Source organism: Bubalus bubalis, chromosome 24 (assembly GCF_019923935.1).
Source record: "Bubalus bubalis isolate 160015118507 breed Murrah chromosome 24, NDDB_SH_1, whole genome shotgun sequence".
NCBI classification, from domain to species: Eukaryota; Metazoa; Chordata; class Mammalia; order Artiodactyla; family Bovidae; genus Bubalus; species Bubalus bubalis.
The window spans coordinates 32,908,022-32,931,522 of NC_059180.1; the positions used below are offsets into that span (position 1 = coordinate 32,908,022).

General features: G+C 50.6%; 1 protein-coding gene and 1 non-coding gene across 2 annotated transcripts in view; one reads left to right on the plus strand and one right to left on the minus strand.

The window, feature by feature from the left end:
• Positions 1–5,519: 5,519 nt before the first annotated feature.
• Positions 5,520–23,501, plus strand: part of EMP2 (epithelial membrane protein 2) — a 45,976-nt gene continuing 27,994 nt past the window's right edge. Inside the window, exon 1 of the mRNA XM_006068149.4 lies at positions 5,520–5,672. The gene's annotated coding sequence lies outside the window, so the exon portion shown is untranslated. The remainder of the gene's footprint in view (positions 5,673–23,501) is intronic.
• Positions 16,622–16,694, minus strand: TRNAE-UUC. Its single transcript has one exon. It is a non-coding gene; the product is annotated as a tRNA-Glu (tRNA).

Here is a 23,501-nt window from a genome sequence, read left to right on the forward strand (position 1 = left end):
CTGGGACACGATTAACAACAGGAACTGTTTTCTTCTCATTTTCCTTCTCAGTGCTCAACTGTACTCCGTCTTTTCAGAGGATGGGCCAAGAGAACTGGCCTCTATGCCTTGTGTGTTGGGAGACACATGGCGACTTGCTTTCGAACTTGCCCAGAACATCCCCTGGGCCATCCTGGACTCCAGATGCTTGGGTGGTAATGGCATGGGTGGTGGGATCAAACTCCCATGCTTCCTGTTAGTCTTTCTGACTGTATTTCAGGCAAATTCAAACCTGGGAGCACTCTGAAGCTCTGTCCCTGTGGTGCCAAGACTCCTGCTGCAAACTGGAAGTGCAGTCAAGCAGCCAGACGTTTCTGAATCTCAGTGCCAAACATTTCCATAATGGGAAAAACTCAGACTCAGCCCTCAGGTTCTGCTCACAGTACATCTGTATTCATTACATGGTGGAAAAAAGAAAGACGTGAAAGTCCCAAACAGCATGGGCGTGCTCAGTCGCTAAGTTGTATCTGACCATTTGAGACCAAATGGTCTGTAGCCCGCCAGGCTCCTCCATCCATGGAATTTTCCAGGCAAGAATACTAGAGTGTGAGGCCATTTCCTGCTCCAGGAAACCTTCCCCACCCAGGGATCGAACCTGTGTCTCCGGCATTGGCAGGTAGATTCTTTACCACTGAGCCACCTGGGAAGCCCAACAGCATGGCATAGGTAACATTTCCAGAGGTTTGGAGATTCTATGGCTCTTGTCTTTGGTGATCAGCCATCAGTCAAACTGACAATATTTGTCTTGGGGATTCTTCTTGCGCTGGCAGGAAATTTGATGACAAAGAGAAGGAGTGGGACCCAGAGCTCCAAAGTTTAAGTGGGAGGACATGAGAGCTTGTTTTTCTGCTGGAAACCATTGTCTCCATCCTTCCCCCAACCCTGTCTGCGGAGGTGGGTGACAGGGAGGAAATGGTCTCCAGAGAGTGTATTTCTCAGCTACATACTCTGGGAATTCAGATTTCCTGAATCTCTAGACAGCAAGCATGAAAGGGCTTTTCCCAGATATCTGTCTGTGGCAGGAAGGGCAGGCAACCGAGCCCCGTCTAGAAGTGCTGATGACAGGATTTGGTTTGCAGGACCCTACTCCATATCTGAAAGAGGAGCCAAGAGAAAATGTTGCTTGCTAGGCCTTTGGATGTGCTTGTTATATTCCTACACTGAGAAGCATTTAGCACTGTAAGCCGAATGCAAAGATAGAGTTGGACCCTGAGGGGTGAGTGACTTGCCAAGACAACATGGCTAGTGAGAGATGTTTTTGCTGCTTGGCTTCATGACTTGCTTTGCCAATGAAATGTGAGCATGTAGAAGCTTTTAATAGCCAGTGAGTGGTTCATCATCTTTTCTTCCCAATTCCCTGAGACCAGCAATGGTCCTTGCAGAGGCTGTTCCATCTGCCTGCCTCTGGAAGTAAAGTTGATACGGACTCATGGCCAGAGTCAATCCAGAACGGACATATATTATGATCAAGATATATCAATACTTTGGACATCACTGGTGGTTCAGTGGGTAAGAGTCTGTGCTCCCAATGCAGGGGTTGCAGGTTCGATCCCTGGTCAGGGAACTAGATCCCACATGCTACAACTAAAGAGTTCACATGCTGCAACTAAAGATCCTGCATGTTGCAACTAAGACCCAGCACTGCCGAATAAATAAAAATAAATAAATCAATATTTTACAAATAGGTAGCAGAACCTGAAAACACTCAAGCCAGAAAAGACCCGCAAGAGGTCACTAAGTTTTCAACTACTTTCTATCTCCACCCCTGAACCAATGCCCTAGCCTTCTCCATGTTCTTTCATGCCTTCAAATAACTTCTAGACATTTCTCTCTCCCAACATGAGATGATCTTTTTATCAACCAGCTACAGCTGGGAAACTGACAACCATGATGCCCCAGTGATATGCAAGAACAGACATCATTTCTCATTCACACGTCCGCAGCATAGCTGGAGCACTTCTGCATCCCACATGGAAGTTCTGAGGTCACGTAGGGAGCCTCTGCTCCCATGTACATTTTTCTGGGGCCAATGGACTACTGGACGTTTATTCTGCTCAAACAAATGGCAAAAGCACAGAAGGGCAAGCCCTACCACTCAAACACATTCCCAGCCTTTGCCTGTGTCAAGTCTGCTAATATCTCATTGGCCAAGGCCAGTCACGTGGCTTAACTCAAGGCCAAGGGGGTTAGTACGCTCTACTAGCCAGGAGATTACAGCTACAGTGTGGATATACTGCTCCAGAGTGGGGTGAAGAATTGGGACCCAGAACTCAATCGAACACACTCTTACTTCTCCCCTACACCATGCTGAAGTTTCAAACTTTCTACTGAAACACCAGGAATGGGGATATAGTGGGTATGATGTAGGTTTCGGCCTCTGCTTTTCCTGGAGAGACAGGTGTGTATTTATTTATGTAATATTTACTTTTTCATATTATTTTGGCGGTGCTTGGTCTTCGTTGCAGCTTGTGGGCCCTTTGTTGCAGAGCTGCGCTTCTCTATTCTCTAGTTGTGGCATGCAGGCTGAGTTGCCTCACAGCATGTGGGATCTTGGTTCCCCAACCAGGGATCCGACCGGCACGCCCCTCATTGGAAGGTGGATTCTTAACCACTGGACTGCCAGGGAAGTCCCCAGGTGTATATTTAAAGAGAGAAAAAACTAAGAGGTGCAAGTAGCAGGTAAATTGCTCAGGCAGGCGGGGCTCTGGAGAAGGTTTGGAAACAAGTGAAAGATGCAACCCGTCATTCCTTTCTCTGGTCCTAGAGAAGCGTCTTGGTGTCTGGCCAGGTTCTTCCCTGTGTGGGGCATGCCCCGCGGGCAGGCAAATGGGAGGTGTTTTTTGGAGACAGGAGGAGGCAGCATTGTCCAGCTTTGAGTCACAGAGTGAGAACGTATCCTCTTTGCCAATGATCTTGCAGAAGTTCTGATGACAAGACAAAGTCTCCTGAGCTAGCTTGACTCAACCACCTGTCTTACACTTGCTGATCTCCCTTTTTAACAGATCCTAAACCTCAGGCTCATAGACTCTTTCAGGCAACAGTATCTGGTTAGAAGGTACTAACACTGTTTTCTCTGCGTAGTGTTTATATTTGCAAGTTTGTCTTCTATTTTTGGTAGTTGGGCATTGGTTTCCTGTTTACCATGCGATATAGGGCTTCCTTTTTTAAAATAAATATAGTTAGATAAACAGTTGATTGAAAGAAAAATATTAAGTGAATACTGGTTCAGTTGGCCTGTGGATATGGCGGAAATCATGGTGAGTGTTTTGTAAATAGCGATATAGTGGGAGGAGGAGAGCGAGGTTTGCTACAGTCAGAGTAGGTTCAAATTCACACTCCATCTCTCGGATAGGGCCTTTGGGTGAGTTACTTAGGTAGCTCCTCTGAACCTCAGTGTCTTTATGGGCTGTTGTATTATGTTCATGATAGAGTTTGTGGCACAGTGTGAGGGCTCAGCAAACAGCAGAAACACACCTCTCCAGCCTGTACCTGGACTGTCCATTCTGGGAGAAGCTTTGGGTTTTTCTGTCCCCCCAGGTGCCCACGGGACAGGCAGGCATCACTGTTCCTTCTGGTGGTGGGCCCTGCACAGACCCCCTCTGCAGCAGCCAGACCCCCTCTCCTCCCCTTTTATGTGGGATGTCAGTTCACATGGACACCTTCCTGGCCCCTTGCCAGCCCCACAAAGAATCTCTTGCTTGGGAGATGAAAGTCTTGATTAGTCACAGAATTTCAAAACGAAAAGAAATGTGGGATGTCAGACACTTGTCCAGCTGGGGAACCTCGAGATGGGGCTTGGAAGAAGGCTGCTTCAAATTGCCTAAGGATCTCTAATCTAGACCCAGGGAGGGTTTCCCCTTGCACAGTTTCCCAAAAGGATTGAAGAAAGACTCATCAGGGGACTTCCCCAGTGGTCCAGTGGTTGAGAATCTGCCTTCTGATGCAGGGTACACCAGGTGGATCCCTGGTGGGGCAACTGAGATCTCACATGCCTCGGGGCACCTAGCCTCTGTTCTGCAACTACTGAGCCGGCACATTGCATAGAAAAATCTGGATGAGGCAACGAAGACTGAATACAGCCAAAAAAAAAAAAACAAACCAAAAAAACTTCAGAAAATTTAATGAAGCATGGTTTCCCAGCCAGACCAATTATCACACAATAAGTTAGCATTTCTTAAAAGAGTTTCTAATTCTTTTGTTATTAGCACAAGTCCATTGCCTTATGTTTGGGGGTGAGTGCAAGTAACATTAACCTGTTCAATTAAAAGCTTAAAAACATACTGTAATATTGTTGTGGTCCTGTTTTGGAACTTCTCCAACTTTTTCAACAGTAAATCCTCCCTCCCCACCACCGCTCACTCGCCACAGATGGGAGTCAGGCCCCTCTGACCTTTTTCTTTATCCCACAAGAGCCTCCAGGGCAGATTAACCCTCTTAGTCCCAAATGGGGAAACTGAAGCTGGAGAGAAGTTTGTCTTTTGATGTCGTTTCCAGGGACAATAAATTCCAGGACTGTGGGTTCAAAACACATGTGGTGGTTTATGTGAGGCAGACTCTGCGGGAGTCCTAAGATGGGGTCCCTGGTTGTCCAGCCACTTCCTACCAAGGTCAGGGACTCTTTGTCAGAAAATAAAAACTATAACTTAGATTGGTGGTGGTTTAGTTGCTAAGTCGTGTCCCACTCTTGCGACCCCATGAACTGTAGCCTGCTGGGCTCTTCTGTCCATGGCATTTCCCAGGCAAGATTACTGCAGTGGGTTGCCATTTCCTTCTGCAGGGGATCTTCCTCACCCAGGGATCGAACCCAGGTCTCCTACATTGCAGGCAGGTTCTTTACCAACTGAGCCATCAGGGAAGAACTTGCACTTAACCAACCATAAGTGCCCTCCAGAACTGAGTGTACTAGAGGTATGACACGTCACTGTGTATAAAACGTCCGTTCTCTTCCCTGTCATCTCCAGCAGCTTAGATTAACTGAGCTTAGATTAACTGAGTTTAGATTAACTATGTACCAGGCACGCTCAGGTATGACCATTTCCGGTCTTCCAGTAACCTAAGGAAAGCGGTTCTACTGTGACTTCCATTTCCAGAAGGGGAAACTGAGGCAGGAAAGATTAAAGAAAAAATCACTACGTTGAGAAAAGGGCCAGGGAAGGGGTGCTAATGTAGGGAGTCGATTCCACAACGCTGGTCCTTAAGCCTTACAGGAGGGGAAGAGAACGGGGAGAAGACGGGCGGGGTGGAGGGAGAAGGGCGAACGCAGCGCAGAGAGCCTTCGAGCGCCCATTCCCTCCTTCCTTCCCCCCCCCCCCCCCCACCCGGCTACCAGCTCTGCCCCAAAGTGGCCCAAAGGAGCGCAGGGAGGCGGGCTGGGGCTGGGGTCGCTCCCCGGACTCCGGCCTTCCCCTCCCGGGTCCCCCACCAGCCTCCCGCGGTCCCTCCCCCTCGGCTCTCCGGGCTCCTGACATCACGCCCCGGGAGGCGGGGTCGGGGAAGGAGGGGGACGTGGGGAGAGGCTCGGCGCCAGCGAGAGGGAGGAGGGAGAGCGCGCAGTCCCAGCCCAGAGCTTCAAAACAGCCCGGCGGCCTCGCCTCGCGCCCCAGCCCGTCGGTCTGTCCAGCCGCCCGCGTCCGGTGAGTCGGGGGCGCGCCCGGGAGCCGCGCGCTGGTCGGGGCGGGGGGCGCTCCGGGCAGCGCGGAGCGCGAGCCCCTGCAAGTACCCGACGCAGGGAGATCCCTGCGATTGGGGTGGGGGGCAGGGAGGGGCCCCTTCCCTGAGGAAAATCCACTGTTCCTCCGCCAGATCGCACGGGGGCCGGCTTCCCGCCTGCCTCCGGCCCGCCCTGGATCCCGGATTCCACCTTCCCACCCCCGGACTGCTTCCTTCGCCTTTCGCGCCGAGGCGGGCGGGAAAAGTTTGGGGAGGAGTCAGGGCGACTCCCTCGCCCCCGCCAACTCTACTCCCAGGGCTCTGGGATCCCGGGCCGCCCCCCTCTCGTCGGGTGAGAGTCCCCGGCGCCTTGGCGCGAGTCCCCCGCCTCGTGGGAGCGCGCGGGACCTGCTGCGCCCAGGCTGGGTCGGTGGGTCCCTCTTGGCCCCCGGCGGCGGCGGCGGCTCCGTGGCGCCCCCCAGCGGCGAGGAGCTGCTGACCGGTCTGGGGCGGTTGGAGGGGCTTGGGTGACGCCTCTGTCCCCTCTCCCCTGCGGTTGGACTGGGGAGGAGCATTGAGGGCCCCACCCATAGGTCCAGAGCGACGGGAGGCTAGCGTTCGTGTATAGAAAGGCTATACACTCTTCCCAAACCCAGGGTCCTAAACCCACAGGTAAAGAATCTGCCTGCAATGCAGGAGACCTGGGTTTGATTCCTGGGTTGGGAAGATCCCCTGGAAAAGGCAATGGCAACCCACTCCAGTATTCTTGCCTGGAGAATCCCATGGACAGAGGAGCCTGGCCGGCTACAGTCCATGGGGTCACAAGAGTCGTACACAACTTAGCGACTAAACCACCACCACCAAATCCATCCCAGGGAGGCCCTGTTTGGGGGCTGACATGGGCACCTCAAGAATGAGGGTTAGGTGGGGGCACCTGTACCTGCGGGAGACCCCACATTGCAAAGCCCCTCCCTCCAGGCCACCGAACCCACCTCTGACTTTGGAACAAGAATGACAGCCCCGTTTCAGGTTTGGGAAAATGGTCAGTGCCCCCTCCCAGGCTCCTAAGCGGTGCATGTGAAGTGCCGTGGGGGTGATCTTTGAACTTAGCTGTATCTAAAATGCAGAGAACAGGTAAAAAGTGACCAGCAGGGTGAGGAGTAAGGTAAGGGGCTTGGAGAGGGTCTTGAGAAGCCAGCAGCCCCAGTATTGTATGCCTTCACTGATAGGAGACACTTAGAATAGGCGAGTTCATAGAGACGGAAAGTAGAGTAGAGGTTAGCTGGGCCGGGGAGAGGGATGGGGAGACCTGGTTTAATGGGTACAGAGGTGGGGAGGATGCAGAGATTTGGGGTGTAGATAGTGGTGATGGTCCTATGACATGGTAAATGTATTTAATGGCACTGAATTCTACACTTAAAAGTGGTGAAAATGATTAATGCTATGTTCTGTATATCCTGCCACAATTAAACCGAGTCTGCAGCCACCTCTGTGCTTCAGTCTGAATCAGCTAGAAATCTGGGAGGCCAGTCACGGTTGCAGCTACCTCTCCCCAGAATTTGGCCTCAGTATAAGGAAGTGGAAGGAGGGCGAGGAAGGGACTGGAGCCAGGTTTCCCCAGGAGTCTGAAAGGGACGAGGAAGGGAACCAAAGCTGATGGAGCCTCTGCAGGGCACGGCGCGCTCCTAGAAGCCACCCCCCACCCACCCCGCCACCCTGCACCAGCTCCTCCATGCTCCCAGGCTGCAGGTGGGAAGAGCCAGGCCAGAGACCTTAAGTCAGTTTCTCAAGGTCCTTGGGCTAGTAGGTGCCAAGAGCTAGACTTTGGATCTCCATCTGTTTTCCCCAGTCCCTACTTATAGTGCCACCTGGAGATGCCCTGGTGGGACTTGGAGAGGCAAGGGGAAGACCATTCTGGGGAAATCAGGGCCCCGATGCCCACGGGGCCCTTGGCAGATGCCAAGCCCGAGGCATAGGTAGGGCATGGGGGTGGCAGGAAGGTGCAGAACCTGTTTTCCCACCTAGGGTTTTTGGATCAGTGTCCTCCACCCTCGCTGGGAATTGGGGAGTGGGAGGCAGGGAGTGGGCCACAACTGGGGAGTGGGAGGCAGGGAGTGGGCCACATAGCCTGTAGCTGCCTCTGTCCTTCCAGTGGGGAAATCGAGATTCATCCGAAATCTGGGAACCAGTGACTGCGTTGGAAGCCACAGAGCGGGGCCAGAGGGCGGGTGAGGGCACGGCCAGGCTGGTAGGCACTGATACTGCGCTGCCCCACCCAGAGGGGAGAGGCCGAGCCCTCTTCTGCCTTCCAGGCCCCAGATTAGGGCACAGTTTATGAGGGGCTTCCCAGGTGGTACAGTGCTTAAGAATCCACCTACTAATGCAGGAGACATAGGAAATGTGGGTTTGCTCCCTGGGTCGGGAAGATCCCCTGGAGAAGGAAATGGCAACCCACTCCAGTGTTCCTGCTCGAACAATCCATGGACAGAGGAGCCCGGTGGACTCCTGGAGTCCATGCGGTCACAGAGTTGGACGCGACTGAACACACACAGCACACAGAGGGGCTGACAAAGGTCCGTGGCAGCCAGTCGTAGATCCGGGGCACAACCATCCTGTCCTCCCTGCCACTCGCCTGCACACACAAGTCTTGTCTGAGGCCCTTTGTTTATAGAGTGGAAGTGAATGTTTCACCTAGATTTTCTGTCTCTGCCTTGTGCATATTATCTTCAGGGCGGGAGCTTAAAGCACATGTCTGTGTGTGCACGGACTCTCGATTTTCCAGCCATGGGTGATTCCCAGGAAGGCTCAACTGGCCCATGTCTCATCCCAGGCCTGCACTTACTCCCCTGCCCTCCGGGGCCTTCCTGGTTGACAGGGGCATAGTGGAGGCTGGCTCTTTGTCACAGTGAACTCCATCAGACGTGACCAGGAAGGGAAGTCTGTCGAGACAAAAATACAGGAATGCCTTTCCAGGCCAGATGGGGTGGTGGTGGATTGCTGGCTGCTTGGCGGGATTTGTTTGGAAGGCAGAAGTCCAGCGGACTGTCCTGGGGAAGGCAGATTGGTGTGTGTGTGTGTGTGTGTGTGTGTGTGTATGTGTGTTGCAACATGGGGCTGCTGCCCAGCTTTGTGGGCAAATGAGGCCTCTGACCCTGGCTTCGGGGGCTAACGTGGCACAGAGGTGGGTTCTCTAGTCATGGGGTGGTGACAGCCATCCCCCCAAAGAGGGAAGCAGAGTCCTTCCAGGAGAGGCCATTAGAAGCTGACGGCAGGACTCCAAGACAGGGGGGTGGGCTCCAGGGACCTCTTACTGGGCGATTGGCAGCAGCAGCTGGGGAACCAGGGCAGCTGGCACCTTAGACAGAACTGGGACCTGACCCTTGGATGTTGGCGTCATCTCATCCAGGGAAGAACAGGGGTGGGTGGGGGTGCTGGAAAAAGGAGGCGCCCCTTCTCACCCCAGGAGGAGGCTTCCTGCAGGAGTGACCCCAAAGCGCAGTTTTGGCAGGACTTGCCTGTGGCTGGGGATTGTCAGATGCGTCTGGCACTTGTTAGGGACAGGCCGATGGGGGACTCTAAAAATACCCAAGGCAGAGCTGCCACCCAGCAAGAGCACCGGCCTGTAGCTGGGCAACCACGGCAGCACTCGCTGTCCCAGCTCCAGTCACTGGGGCTCTTCCAGGCGGCTAAGCCCTGGGCAGAGGCTGGGAGGCGTGAGAGTGCCCTGGGCCTCTGTGGGCTGGGATCAGAGTGTTTCAGGGGCATAAGGGCCTTAGTACGGATATGAGAGTTGGACCGTAAAGAAGGCTGAGTGCCAAAGAACTGATGTTTTCAAGCTGTGGTGCTGGAGAACATGCTGGAGAGTCCCTTAGACTGCAAGGACATCAAACCAGTCAATCCTAAAGGAAATCAACCCTGAATATTCATTGGAAGGGCTGATGCTAAAGTTGAAGCTCCATTACTTTGGCCACCTGATGTGAAGAGCTGATTTACTGGAAAAGACCCTGATGCTGGGAAAGATTGAAGGCAAAAGGAGAAGGGGGTGACAGAGGATGAGATGGTTGGATGGCATCACTGACTCAATGGACATGAGTTTGAGCAAACTTCGGGAGATAGTAAAAGACAGGGAAGCCTGGTGTGCTGCAGTCCGTGGGGTCACAAAGAGTTGAACATGACTTGGTGACTGAACGACAACAACAAAGGGCCTTAAAAGTCCCAGTGTAACTGCTAGGGATGCTCAGAGAGGAGGAGTGACTCACCCGAGGTCACTCAGCGGTTGGCAGCAGTACCTGGACTAGAACTGGGTCTGGGGACTCACTGCCAGGGAGCTGGATGACTGGGAGTTGCCAGTGGGTTCCTAGGCCAGGTCCCCTTATGGTCCCCCAGGTCCCAGGGACCCTTATGGCACGTGTCATCCATCCAAGATGTTGAGTTTCCACGCTCGCGTGCTGATCAGTGACAGGTGGGCCAAGAGCCATGGGTCAGTTCCCACTGGCCTCAGGTCACTCCCAGGCAGAGCTGTTGGGCTCTGGGAATATCATCCATCCTCAGGCAGAAAGTAGGAAGACTTGGAGGCTGGAGAAAAGCCGTCTTCCCATCTGAGGACACTTGGTTTGTTCACATGGTATCTCCAGGGCTTAACAAGGAGTTGTTGACCTGAATAGTTAAAATTCCCAGGACTCTCACCTTTTTGGGAAGCTGGGCTTCAGTTGATCTAGAAAGGGACTGAAGGTGAAGAGATTCGCCAACTTCCTGCCCTCCTTGGACAGGTTAGACAACATCAACTTCTAGAAGCTTCCTAGCACTCCTAGGTCTAGAGCTGAGGGATATAAGCTCTAGATATTTGGATATTTGGTGCCAAAACTGAGCTGAGAAATTTGGGTGTGAAACATCTCTCACCCTGCAGGATGCAGAGAGGGACTGGTTAAGTCCCTCAATGCAAACTGCTTGTAAGCCTAATATCAAGTAAGTTTGTCCAATAGAGAAGTCCCTTTGAAGGTTTCCCTTTCTGATACTTTTGATCACAAACTTCTCTGGAGAGCTTTCTTTCCTTAAAATGAGCAGGCAGATGCTTTGCCCTCTGAGCCACCAGGGAAGTCCAAAATGAAGTTAGTTAACAATTTTTGCAATGAATACATGTGACCCAAAGTCTCATTCATCTTATTCTAATGAATGTTTCCCAAAGCGTATTATCACTGGTGGTAATCAAGATCATTTTTAGAAGTTCATAGCTGAATGTGAAACAAACAAAAAGAGTAATTATGTCTTTTTCTCCATTGATATTTGGGGAAAAAAAAAACACAAACAGAACACAAACCCATAGTTTCACTACTGCGTAAGGTGAAACACTGAAGTTGATGTTGTAAACTCTAAAGCATTTTTTGAAATAATGGAAAGGTGTTATTAATAAGCAATGATGATCCTTGGGTTTGGTAAAAATCTTAGTGTAAAAGGGACTGCCTTTGGGGAGATGGCATAAGTGTGAGTGTTAGTCGCTCAGTCCTGTCGGACTCTTTGAGACCCCATGGGTTATAGCCTGTCAGGCTCCTCCATCCATGAGATTTTCCAGGCAAGAATATTGGAGTGGGTTGCCATTTCCTTCTCCAGAGATGTTCATCGTTTTGACAACAATCTTGAAATATCTGTGAGCTCCCCGCCCAAGCTCCTCTTCTACAAAGAGGCCCCAACATTCAGCTTCAGACCTGATGTGCCAGTCAGGTTCCAAAGGAGTCTCTGCATCTTTGATGAGGGTCATCATGTCCTCCAATGCCTTGGACGGTTGTTCCGGGGATCAGAAGAGTTGGAATATTGATGTTCGTGGAAGTGGCTAAAGGTGTTTGTGGTTTGCTTGAACCAAAGGAAAGCTGAGGGAGCATCTGGCTTGCCCACTTTCATCCTGGTGGCTGTTATCACATGACTCTGGGCAGTGAGCCATGTAGGCAAAGGGGGATTTCCCTTTCTTCAAAAGAGGTTTCAGTCCCATGAAGAAGATGGTGGGTACAAGCATGTACGTTCCAGGAGCGGAGTCGCGAGATGGGGTTTCAGGGGAGCCCATGTCATGGTCTGCAAGAGTTTCCTTAAGCCTGTCGGACTGGAGATGGGCTTGGAAGAGTCCCTAGAATTCCCCTGGGCAGTGATGGCTCTGGGTTTGCAGAAAGGAGGGAGAGAAAAGGCAGAGGGTGCAGGCAGAAGTCTTGCTGGTGCGGATGCATGTGTCTCGTTAGCCTGCAGTGCATGGCGCAGGAGAGGAGGGCAGGCCTGGGGGCCCAGCTGGATGGCGGAGATGAGGGGGGCTTCCCTCCACATCCTGATGAACCTGGCTGGGGAAGCAGGAGTGATGATGTTCACACTGCAACACTGGGAGGAAAAAAGAGAGTGAGGGAAAAAGTGGAAGTATCCTAGAAGCAACTAAATACCCATTGGTCACATTAGGGAGTATTTTACAGAAGTTAGGGCTTCCCTGGTGGCTCACACGGTAAAGAATCTGCCTCCAATGCAGGAGACCTGGATTCAATCTCTGGGTCGGAAAGATCCCCTGGAGGAGGGCATGACAGCCCACTCCAATATTTTTGCCTGGAGAATTCCATGGATAGCTTGGTGGGCTACAGTCCATGGGGGTCACAGGGTCGGACAAGACTGAGCAGCTAACGCTTTACAGAAGTTAAAAAGAGCAAAATTCAGGATCTTCCTTTGGCAGTGCAGTGGTTAAGACTTGCACTCCCAATACAAGATTCTGTCCCTGGTTGGGGAACTAAGATCCCATGCAGAGTGGCCAAAAAGCATAAAAATAAAAATTAAAAAAAGACAAGATGCAAGGGGGGTGGGAGGGGTAAAATAGGTGGAGGGGATTAAGAGGTACAAACCTCCAGTTATTAAGTAAATAAGCCACGGGTATATAATGTATTTAAGTATTAGACTTATCATGATGGCTATTTCATAATGTGTGCAAATGTCAAATCACAATGTAGCACGCCTGAAACTAACATATTGTACATCAATTATATTCTCAATCAAAGTTGTTTAAAAATTTAGATCTCAGAGAAAAAAAACTTGGAGGTTCATCTCTGTGTACCAGTGTAGAAAGGTCAATAAGTAACAAAGGTATATATGGGAAAATAGGCTATTTACATAAAAGCAAACTGAAACAGTGTTCCTGTGGCCTCATTTGCGTTACATGTATGCAAGGAAAGTGACTGGAAGGACATATCAGAATCAATCAATGTGGCTACCCATGGGAACAAGGAGAGGAAGGAATGGACTGTGGGACTCCAGTCTTGTTTGTTTCTGAGAAAATATATTCAAGAGTTACATAAGCGTGGTGGTGGTGGTGCAGTTGCTAAGTCATGACTGACTCTTTTTTGACACCATGGACTGGAGCCTGCCAGGCTCCTCTGTCCATGGAATTTCCCAGGCAAGAGTCCTGGAGTAGGTGGCCATTCCCTTTTCCAGGGAATCTTCCTGACCCAGGGATGGAACCTGGGTCTCCTGCATTGCAGGTGGATTCTTTACTGTCTGAGCCACAGGCTACTGCTAAGTCACTTCAGTTGTGTCCGACTCTGTGCAACCCCATAGACGGCAGCCCACTAGGCTCCTCTGTCCCTGGGATTCTCCAGGCAAGAACACAGGAGTGGGTTGCCATTTCCTTCTCCAATGCACGAAAGTGAAAAGTGAAAGTGAAGTCGCTCAGTTGTGCCTGACTCTTAGCGACCCCATGGACTGCAGCCCACCAGGCTCCTCTGTCCATGGGATTTTCCAGGCAAGAGTACTGGAGTGGGGTGCCATTGCCTTCTCCGGTCTGAGCCACCTAGGAAGCCCTAATATGTGTCCGTGAAGTTCAGGAATAATGAAATAGTCTTCCCTGAATTCGGTAAGCAGTATGAGTTTTGCAGGTTTGGAGTGGGGAGCTTTTAGAGGTGGGGGGCAATGGTAGACAGACGAGGTGGGGGCTGTGTGGCAATTCAGTGGCAAGGTACCCAGGACGTGTGCCATTCAGCCTCCGTGGAACGTTCCCCTGGAAATGTCCCTTTGTGTACCTCTCCTGGCCGTGATGGCTTTCCGTCTGGATGCTGTTAACAGACAAGTGGTAGTTTAGGGAGGGGGTAATGTGGTACATTTAGGGTGTGTTAAGAATCCACCTGCAGTGCAGGAGATGAAAGAGACTCGGGTTTGATCCCTGGGTTGGGAAGATCCTCGGGAGTGGGAAATGGCAACCCACTCCAGTAATCTTGCCTGGAGAATTCCATGGACAGGGGAGCCTGGTGGGCTACAATCCATAGGGGTCACGAAGAGTGGACTTGACTTAACAACTAAACAACAACAAACTCTCGGACTCTGCAGACCCTGTTCCATTGGCTGGTTGGTTGGGTCCCATCACATCCCTCTTTTTAACAGACATCTGAGTCCTCTTGAAAAAATCCTGGTCCTTTGGGCCAAGAAAGTATCTTTGCTGCCGATGTGTTGATGGGTGTCTTAGAGGCTTGTGTTCTTCCTCTCAAGTCAACTTTGTCAGTCCTGAGGGTCCTGGACCACACGAGGGTCCTCTACCTTTAACAGCCTGGTCACAGAGAACAGAACTCACCCCAACCTCTGCCCTGGGCAAAGCCACCTTGATTCCTGTGTTTCAGATGTGTGTGTAGAATGGAGAAGGAATCCTCTTTCTAAGCGGTGATCACTTCCATTACTTCCGACGGTCTTCGTTTGAGGGACCAGCTCTTTTGAGTTCCCTGGGGTTTCTCCAGGACCCTCTAGCACAGAGCTAAGTATGCAGTGCGTGCTGAGTTGTATCTGATGCTTTGCGAGCCCCTGAGCTGTAGCCCGGCAGGGTCCTCTGTCCGTGGGATTCTCCAGTCAAGAATACTGGAGGGGCTTGCCATTTCCTCCCCCAGGGGATCTTCCCCATTCAGGGATCGAACCCACGTCTGTTGTGTCTCCTGCATTGGCAGGCGGGTTCTTTACCACTGAGCCACCTGGGAAGGGTGCAGTAGGCGCTCAGTAAGTCTCTGCTGTGTAAATAGCTGGGGGAGGGCATCCCCCCAGGAGTCGCTGGTTTTCCTGCTTTTCAGCCCACCCCCGGGAGGAGTGGCAGAAGCGAGGCCCCCTGCCTTGGATGAGAAGCGGGCAGGAGGCTGCAGGGTGGAGACGGGTGGCGTGGGGAAGGGCTGCCCGCCGCCTGCCCGCCGCAGTTGGTTCAGGCCCAAGTGGCACAGTCAGCATCCCTCTATGTTAGCATGACATGGGGTCACATTCTTCTAGGCCAGAGCCCGAGAGGCTTAATCATCGGCCCTCCCAGAGTGTGGTCTGCACGCCCACAGGCATTTGGAGATGATTTCTGTAGCATACAGGCAATGTTACAAACTGTAATATGCTCTCTTTGTTTTTTTTTTCATGTATTACTAAAATGTCAGTCACTTGGCAAGTGATATTGACTTTCCCTTTACAGTATAATACACATTGAAGGGACTTCCCTGGTGGCTCAGTGGTAAAGAATCTGCCTGCCGATGCAGGAGATGTGAGAGACTCGGGTTTGATCCCTGGGTCAGGAAGATCCTCTGGAGGAGGAAATGGCAACCCACTCCAGTATTCTTGCCTGGAAAATTCCCTGGCCAGAGGAGCCTGGCGGGCTACAGTGTATGGGGTCGCGAAGAGGCAGACACGACTGAGCACGTATCACTATCACAAAATAGTGAGTATAACTGTCTGTGCTGCTGTTTTCATTTCCCTGGGATATTTACCCAGGAGTGGAATTGCTGGGTCCTATGCTAACTGAGCGACTGATCTGATCTGATCTGATGCTAACCAGGTGGTAAGGTGGTAAAGAATCCACCTGCTAATGCAGGAGACGCAAAAGACGCAGGTTCGATCCCCTGGGAGATCCCCTGGAGGAGGTAATGGCAACCCACTCCAGTGTTCTTGCCTGGAAAATGCCGTGGGCAGAGGAGCCTGGTGGGCTGCCGTCCATGGGGTCGTAAAGACTCGGGCACGAGTGAGCACATGCACACATATGGTAACTCTGTGTTTAACTGAGGACCAGCTAGACTTCCCACACTGGCTGCAGCATTTTACACTCCCAACAGCACTGGATGAAGTTTCTCTGCTTCCCCAGGTTTTAATTCCGTGCCCAGCCCTGTCCTGGCTCCTAAGAAACTCCCACTGGTGGAATTCCTAGAGGTCTAGAGCAGGTTGCAGGGGGCCGGGCTCCTGGGTTTAAGCAAGAGCCTACCAAAGGTTCTGGGCTGGGCTGGGCCCCGCTGAGTAGGCGGGGGGACAGCGGGGAGGAATGAGGGGCACATGGGGACCACATGCAAGAACTGGACACCGTGGAAGGCAGAGCCCACCATAGCGCTGTTTTCTGCAGGACCCCGGACTGATTTTAGGTTCTGCTGGTTACCGCATCTTGTAGTATGCTGGTCTCTCAGTTGTGTCTGACTCTTTGTGACCCCATGGACTATAGCCTGCCAGGCTCCTTTGTCTGGCAGGAATTCTCCAGGCTTGAATACTGGAGTGTGTTGCCATTTCCTTCTCCAGGGGATTTTCCCAATCTGGGGATGGAGCCTGGGTCTCCTGCATTACAGACAGATTCTTCACCGTCTGAGCCACCAGGGAGGTCACTCGGCGACAAAGTGGTTCTCTTCTCAGTTGTCTTTCGGCTCTTCTGATTCCATCAAGGGGAAGATGCGTCTCTGACTGTAATTTTCCTTCTTCTCTTTTTTTTTTTAAAGCTATATTTCTTTTTATTAGTCACAATATCACAGGCAGTATTCGCTCTTTGTGTCTGGTTTCTTTGACTCAGCACAAGGTTTTATGACTCATCTATGATGTACATGTAGTAGGAGTTCCTTTTGTTCCTTTTCATTGCTGAGTAGCGTTCCATTTTATGGCCATGTCACACTCTGGCTTTGTGTGTGTGGTCATGACACATGCTTGCAGAGTCTAGTTCCCTGACCAGGGACTGAACCTGGGTCTGCTGCAGTGAAAGTACAGAGCCCTAACCACTTGGCCACCAGGGATTCCATCAGAGGGAAGATGCTTCTTCAATTCTAGTTTTCCTTCTTTAACCAGACAGAGCAGCCCTTTGGAGGACAACAACACCGAACCAGAACTTGTGAAATTTTTTTAGTGGGGGTGGCTATTAATTTTCACAGTCAATCGATGTGGTGGGTCATGCTGATTTTCCATTCCCAGGGAGCCAGAAGATTTCTTCTTGAAATACATGTATTTCTCTTAGAGAGTGGATTTATTTAATGACAAATATGAAGTAAAATCTTACAGTGGTACTCAGGAAGGAGGTGAGCCGATGACTGGAGTTTGGAGAAACCTTCTAATGTTTAGGGCTCAGTTCTGAGGTGCTGTGTCACGAAGTGGTGAGGTCTCCAGTCCTGGGGCTCATACAAATGGAGGCTGGTTGCTATAAACATAATCCAGGCAGAGGCTGGGGCAGGGGTGATTCTGTATGATCGCACAGCACCCTTAGCTGAGACTGCATGAGTCTGCGATTCTCATTGTGTGGGGTCCATTTCCCAATTCCACGGCTGGATGGTGTCATAGCTGCAGATGCATATCATCAGAGGTGGCCCAGCTGGACGGGCAAGTGGTCTGGGGGCTGCCTTTCTTTCCAGCCAGGCAATCTCACAGTTTCCCTGACAACCTGGGGCATGCCAGTGGCGATATGTTACAGGGTGATTCCAAGTTCAGGGGACCACTCCCCAGCTGGCTCAGCATCTGTCCCAATCTTGGATGTTTAACAGAGCGCATCCCTTCCTTTTGTTCCTTTTTCATTGCTGAGTAGGATTCCATTTAATGGCTGCGTCACACCCTGGTTTTGTGTGTGTGTGGCCACCACCTGGCTTGTGGGATCTAGTTCCCTGACCAGGTTCCCTGACCTAATTAAAGGACATGGCCTGCCAGCTCTTGGGTTAGTGAGTCTGTATGGGCTACATAGGTATCCCAAAGGAGAGCTGCTGTTTTAGTCAGGGTTCTCCAAGAAACGGAGCCAACAGAATATGTATGCATTTGTGTGGCAGAGGATGTGATGGTGAGATAGTGTCACTGACTCAGTGGACATGAATTTGAGCAAACTTCAGGAGATAGTGAAAGGCAGGGAAGCCTGGTGTACATGGTGTACATGGGGTTGCAAAGAGTTGGACATGACTTAGTGACTGCACAACAACAACAACAACAACTGTATATGTGTGTGTATACACCGCTCTCCATGCAGTTGTGAAGGCTAGCAAGTCCAACATCAATGGGGTAGGCTGGCAGGCTGGGCACCCAGGGGAAAGCTGATGCTGCAGTTCAGCTCCAAAGGGTGCTGGGGGTGGTGGTGGTAGTGGATTTAAGTGTTTTGTTCTATTTGAACCTTCAACTGATCAGAGGAGGCCCACCCACATTATGGAGGGCAATCTGCTTTACTCAAAGCCCACTGATTTAAATGTTCATCTCATCCAAAAACACCCTCACAGAAACCCTGTGGCCCAGCCAAATTGACACAGAAAATCAACCATCACAGATGCTTCAGGCGGACTAGACACACAGCATTAAATAAAATAGTGCTGTGTTGTGCTTAGTCGCTCAGTCATGTCCAACTCTTTTCAACCTCATGGACTGTAGCCCACCAGGCTTCTCTGCCCATGGGGATTCTCCAGGCAAGAATACTGGAGTGGGTTGCCATGCCACTCCAGGGATCTTCTTGACCCAGGGATCAAACCCAGGTCTCCCAAAGCCCTTTTAAAATCATTCCTTTTTAAATTCCCTCCCAACCCTCCAAGGAGAAAACCTTAGTTTTGTGCTATTATGTCTTTAATAGAGCTCCCCAAACACATGGGATGTCTTGTTGCTTCAGCAAAGAAAGAGAAAGCGAGCCTTGGGCTCAGAATTTTGAGCAGCAACAGTTTCTAGCTGGAACTGAGTAACGTTCTGTTTTCATTGTATATTTCTTTCTTCCCCATCGTCTGCCACCTTTCCATTTTGGTTGTGATACAAGGTTTCCTTTTGTAAAGAGGTAAGTTTAAAAAGTGAGTAGGCTGCAGGTAACACAGGTGGTACACGGATACACCGGAGATGCTGCACGTGGCGCAGGAATGACTGGTTTGGAGGGACATTGACACAAGCACAGGGAGGACAGTGCCTGAGGGGCCCCTACCTGTCCACACGGCTTGAGCTGCCTGTTGTCTGTACTTCTTTCCTGCTGGAGACAGCTGGGTGGTTTATTTCCCCTGGGTGACTGCCCCCCGAGAATGGCAGTGGATGAGGGGACGATGCTGACTCTGGGGATGGGAAAGGTCTGGGGGTGGCAGTTGTAGGATCTCCTTGACCATGGTGGTGGCTGTGATCGGTGCATGTGCGTAGCACTTGTTGGGGGGCGATGCTGTGCTAAGCACTTTCAGCCTATTATCTCCCGGTGGTCCTAGAAGGTGGGCATACCATGGTCATCCCCATTGTACAGATGAGAAAACTGAGGCACCGGTTGTTAGGCTTCTAGACTTCGGTCCAGTCTGGCTCTGTTTATGCTCTTCTGTGTTTTGCACATATTACTTCCTGCTCATCTTCTCCTCTTTGTCCCCTTCGTGTGTTAACTTACCTGGAGGTGAAGGCCTGGCTTCCTGGTCCTGGGGCTCCCTGGGTCTGGCCAAGTTGTAGGCATTGACTCCCAGTCCCTAACTTGCTGGCAGAATTCACCCAGTTTTAAATGACAGTTTAGGAAAGATGGAAAAGCTGTTTAAGTGAGCACCACTGATCTCCTGGGGGTTACTCGGAAGTCACTAACACAAGATGCTCTGTGAAGGGAAGAGCATCCCTAACCTGATGGCTGTGAGGATGACAAGCTCCCCGAGCCTGACACCTGCCTCACCTCAGCCACTTAATCCAGATGACATATTGAGTGCCTGCAGGTCCCAGCCTGCTCTGGGCTGGGGTGAGGGTGTGTTGGGTGGCATAATTATAGGGAGCTCCTTGGATGACAGCAGCCAACAGGGAGCCCTTTAATTGATGGGGTCAGACAGCAGTCATTGGCAGAATGGTGGTTATTAGCTCTTCTGCCAAAGCTGTGCAAATTAGCAGACACTCACCAAGTGTTTGCTGAGTAACCTTGGGCACTGGCGATATGTAAAGCGTGGTTTCTGTCTTTGAGGAACCCTGAATCTAAGAACATAGTGTTTCTCCTGTATCAGTTAGCTCTTGCTGCATAACAAACCATCCTGAAATGCACAGGCACGTCCCAATTCATTGCCCTTCACTTGATTGCACTTTGCAGATTCTGTGGTTTTGTTTTTGTGGTTTTTTTTACAGATTAAAGGTTTGTGGCCACCCCACAGTGAGCAAGTCTGTCAACACCATTTTCCTAACAGGGGTTGCCCACTTTGTGTGTGTGTCACATTTTGATAATTCTCTCAATATTTCAAACTTTTTCATTGTTACTATATTTGTTATGTAATCTGTGATCTTTGATGTTATGACCACGATTTGCTAAAGTCTCAGATGATGGGTGCTTCCCTGGTGGTTCAGGCAGTAGAGCATCCGCCTGCAATGTGGGAGACCTGGGTTTGATCCCTGGGTCGGGCAGATCCCCTGGAGAAGGAAGTGGCAACCCACTCTAGTACTCTTGCTTGGAAAATTCCATGGATGGAGGAGCCTGGTAGCCCACAGTCCATGGGATTGCAAGGAGTCGCACACGACTGAGCAACTTCATTTCAGGTGATGGTCAGCAACTTTTGTAGTAGAGTATTTTAAAATTAAGGCATCTACATTGTTTTTCTTTTAGGCATAATGCTATTGCACACTTAATAAACTACAATGTAGTGTAAACATAGCTTTTTAAAAAACTTTGTTTTTTAATATTTATTTTGGCTGCACTGGGTCTTTGTTGCTGCCCACAGGCTTTCACAGACTTTCTTTAGCTGTGGCAAGCAGGGACTACTCTCAAATTGCGGTGCACATGGGCTTCTCCTCGCAATGAGTTCTCTTATTTTGGAACACGGGCTCCTGAGTACACGCTCAGTAGTCATGGTGTACAGGCTTAGCTGCCCTGAAGCATGTGGGATGTTAGTTCGCTGACCAGGGATCAAACCTCTGTCCCCTGCCTTTGTAGGCAGATTCTTAACCTGCGGACCACCAGGGAAGTCCCATATAACTTTTATGTGCATTGGGAAACAAAAAAAAATCACGTGACTCACTTTATTGCGATATTTGCTTTATTGAGGTGGTCTGGAACTGAGCCTGTAATATCTCGGAGGCCATAATGTCTTAAAAGAGAAAACATTTATTTAGTTCACGATTCTGCAGGTGGGCAGTATTGGCTCGGCTCTGTGGGGCTCTCACATCTCTGTGGCCAGCTTGGGGGTCAGCTAGGAGCTGGTTGGTCTTGGGAGCCCCTTGCTAGAGAAAAGCTCGTCTCTGCTCCATGCAGTCTTCTACCATCCATCAGGCCAGGCTGGGCTCACACCTGTGGTAGCCGAGACAGGAGGTACATGAGGCCTCTTGAGTCCTGGGCTCAGAATTGGCCCTTTTGCTGCCTTCTGTTGATAAAAGAAATCACCCAGGTTCAGTGGGTGGGGAAATAGATTCCACTTCTTAATAAGAGGACTTGATTTGCTAATAACATTTTGTTAAAACCTTTTGCACATATGAACATGAGAAATCTTGGTCTGTATTTTTCCTGTTGTGGAATGTGTTGCCTGGTTTGAGGATCAGGATGATCTCTGCAGGCCTCGTGGGATGAATTGGGAGCTATTCCCTCCTCTTAGGCTTTTTTGGAATTTATGTGTAGAGTTGGTATTGATGTTGTTGACATTTAGTTGCTAAGTCATGTCTGACTTTTTGCAATCCCATGGACTGTAGCCCTCCAGCCTCCTCTGTCCATGGGATTTCTCAGGAAAGAATACTGGAGTGGGTTGCCATTTCCTTCTTCAAGAGATCTTCCCAACCCAGGGATTGAACCCGCATCTTCTGCATTGGCAGGCAGATTCTTTACCACTGGGCCACCAGGTAAGTCCAGAGTTGGTATTATTCTTCCTTTAATGTTTGACAGAATTCACCAGTGAAGCCATCTGGACCTGGAGTTTTCTCTTTGGGAAGGGACTCCAGAGCCTTGATAAATACTTCTTTCTTCTTGTGTGGCCAAACGGGAAGGAAAAGTCTGGCTCCACTTCTTTATTTACTTATTTTTCAATATGTTTTTTTTTTTTTTTTCTGTTGAAGTGTAGTTGATTTACAATGTTTGTTAACATTTTTGACTTCTTAGCACAGCCCCTTGAAATCTGGCTCCTCCTTTCTCCCTCCTTCTTTCCTGCCTCCTTCCTTCCTTCAGCACATTTATTGAGCACCATCTATAACCAAGGCACTGTTCTAAGTGCTGAGGACACTGACGTGCAGAATCTGCTGGGTCCCTGACACTGTGGCGGGGAGATAGTTAACCCCTAGATGGCAACTACAGCGTAAGTGGGCTGGGAAGGTGCTAAGAGGAGGAAAATAAAGGAGGGCTTTAGTTCACTTCACTAAAATGGTTACAGGTTTGCCAGCGAGCTGACTTTCCATGCTGATGCCTTTTTCCTACTCTCTCGGTTTTGGGACCCCACCCTCTGCTCTGGGTTTCCCCCTTCCCCTCCCCTCTCTTGGCCCTTCCTCCCTGGTGCTATTTCACAGTTACTAGTGGCTGGGTCTCCCATCCAGCCTACAATGCGGGGATTTCTTTTCCCAGCTCCTATTTCCCTCTGGGTGACGGTGCTACCCATATTTTCAACTGTCCAGGGAGCATCTCCACGGCTGGAAACTGGACATTTCTACTACCAATGACCTGTTCCCCTCATCCTTCAAACTGCTCCTCCTGCTCTGAGCCAAGGACATCAGCAGAGCCCACATCTACTCTGAGCCCCCAGAATCCTTTGCCTGACCCACCACCCATCACGTTTTTATCTTTATCTGGACCCTCTCCATTTCCTTTTTAACTTAATAAATTAATTTTTAAAAACGTTTAATTTTGTATTGGGTTACAATAGATTTAGGTGAACAAGGAAGGGCCTCAGCCATGCATATACATGTATCCATTCTCCCCCAAGCTCCCCTCCCATCCAGGCTGCCGCATAACATTGAGCAGAGTTCCCTGCAGGACTTCCACGGTGGCTCAGACAGTAAAGAGTCTGCCTGCAATGCAGGAGACCCGACTTTGATCCCTGGGTTGGGAAGATCCCCTGGAGAAGGAAATAGCAGCCCACTCCAGTATTTTTGCCTGGGAAATCCCATGGATAGAGGAGCCTGGTTAGGCTAAAGTCCATGGGTTGCAAAGAGTCAGACATGACTTAGCGATTAAACAACATAAGAGTAGGTCCTTGTTGGTTATCCATTTTACATACAGCAGTGTGGGCAAGGACCCGATCCTTTTCTCACTGGGGCTTCTCCAGCAGCTCCCCCAATTCTCCTCCTCCTCACCCATCCTTCTGATCATGGAATGTTTTTCCTCTAGAGATAGGTCTTATTCCTTTCCTACTTCAAAGCCCGCCCCATCTCCCCACTGCCTCCAGGGTAACACTCAAACTCCCAAGCCCCATCGAGCTTCTCACCCAGCGTGGAGTTCTGGCTCAGCCCTGGGGCCCTGCCCAGATCTTCTCAGGCTCACTCTGGTGATACTTCTTTGCCTCAGAGCATCCTGTTCCCTTTGCCTGCAACACCCTGTCCCCACGGCTCTGTCTGGCAAGCCGCCCGGCCTCTGAGACCCAGCCCAGTTGTCACTTCTTCCATGAAGCCTCAGATGCTGCCCCCACCCTAACACAGCGCTAGTCACCCCTTCCTCTGCGTTCTCATAGCACGCAGGTCATCATACCGTG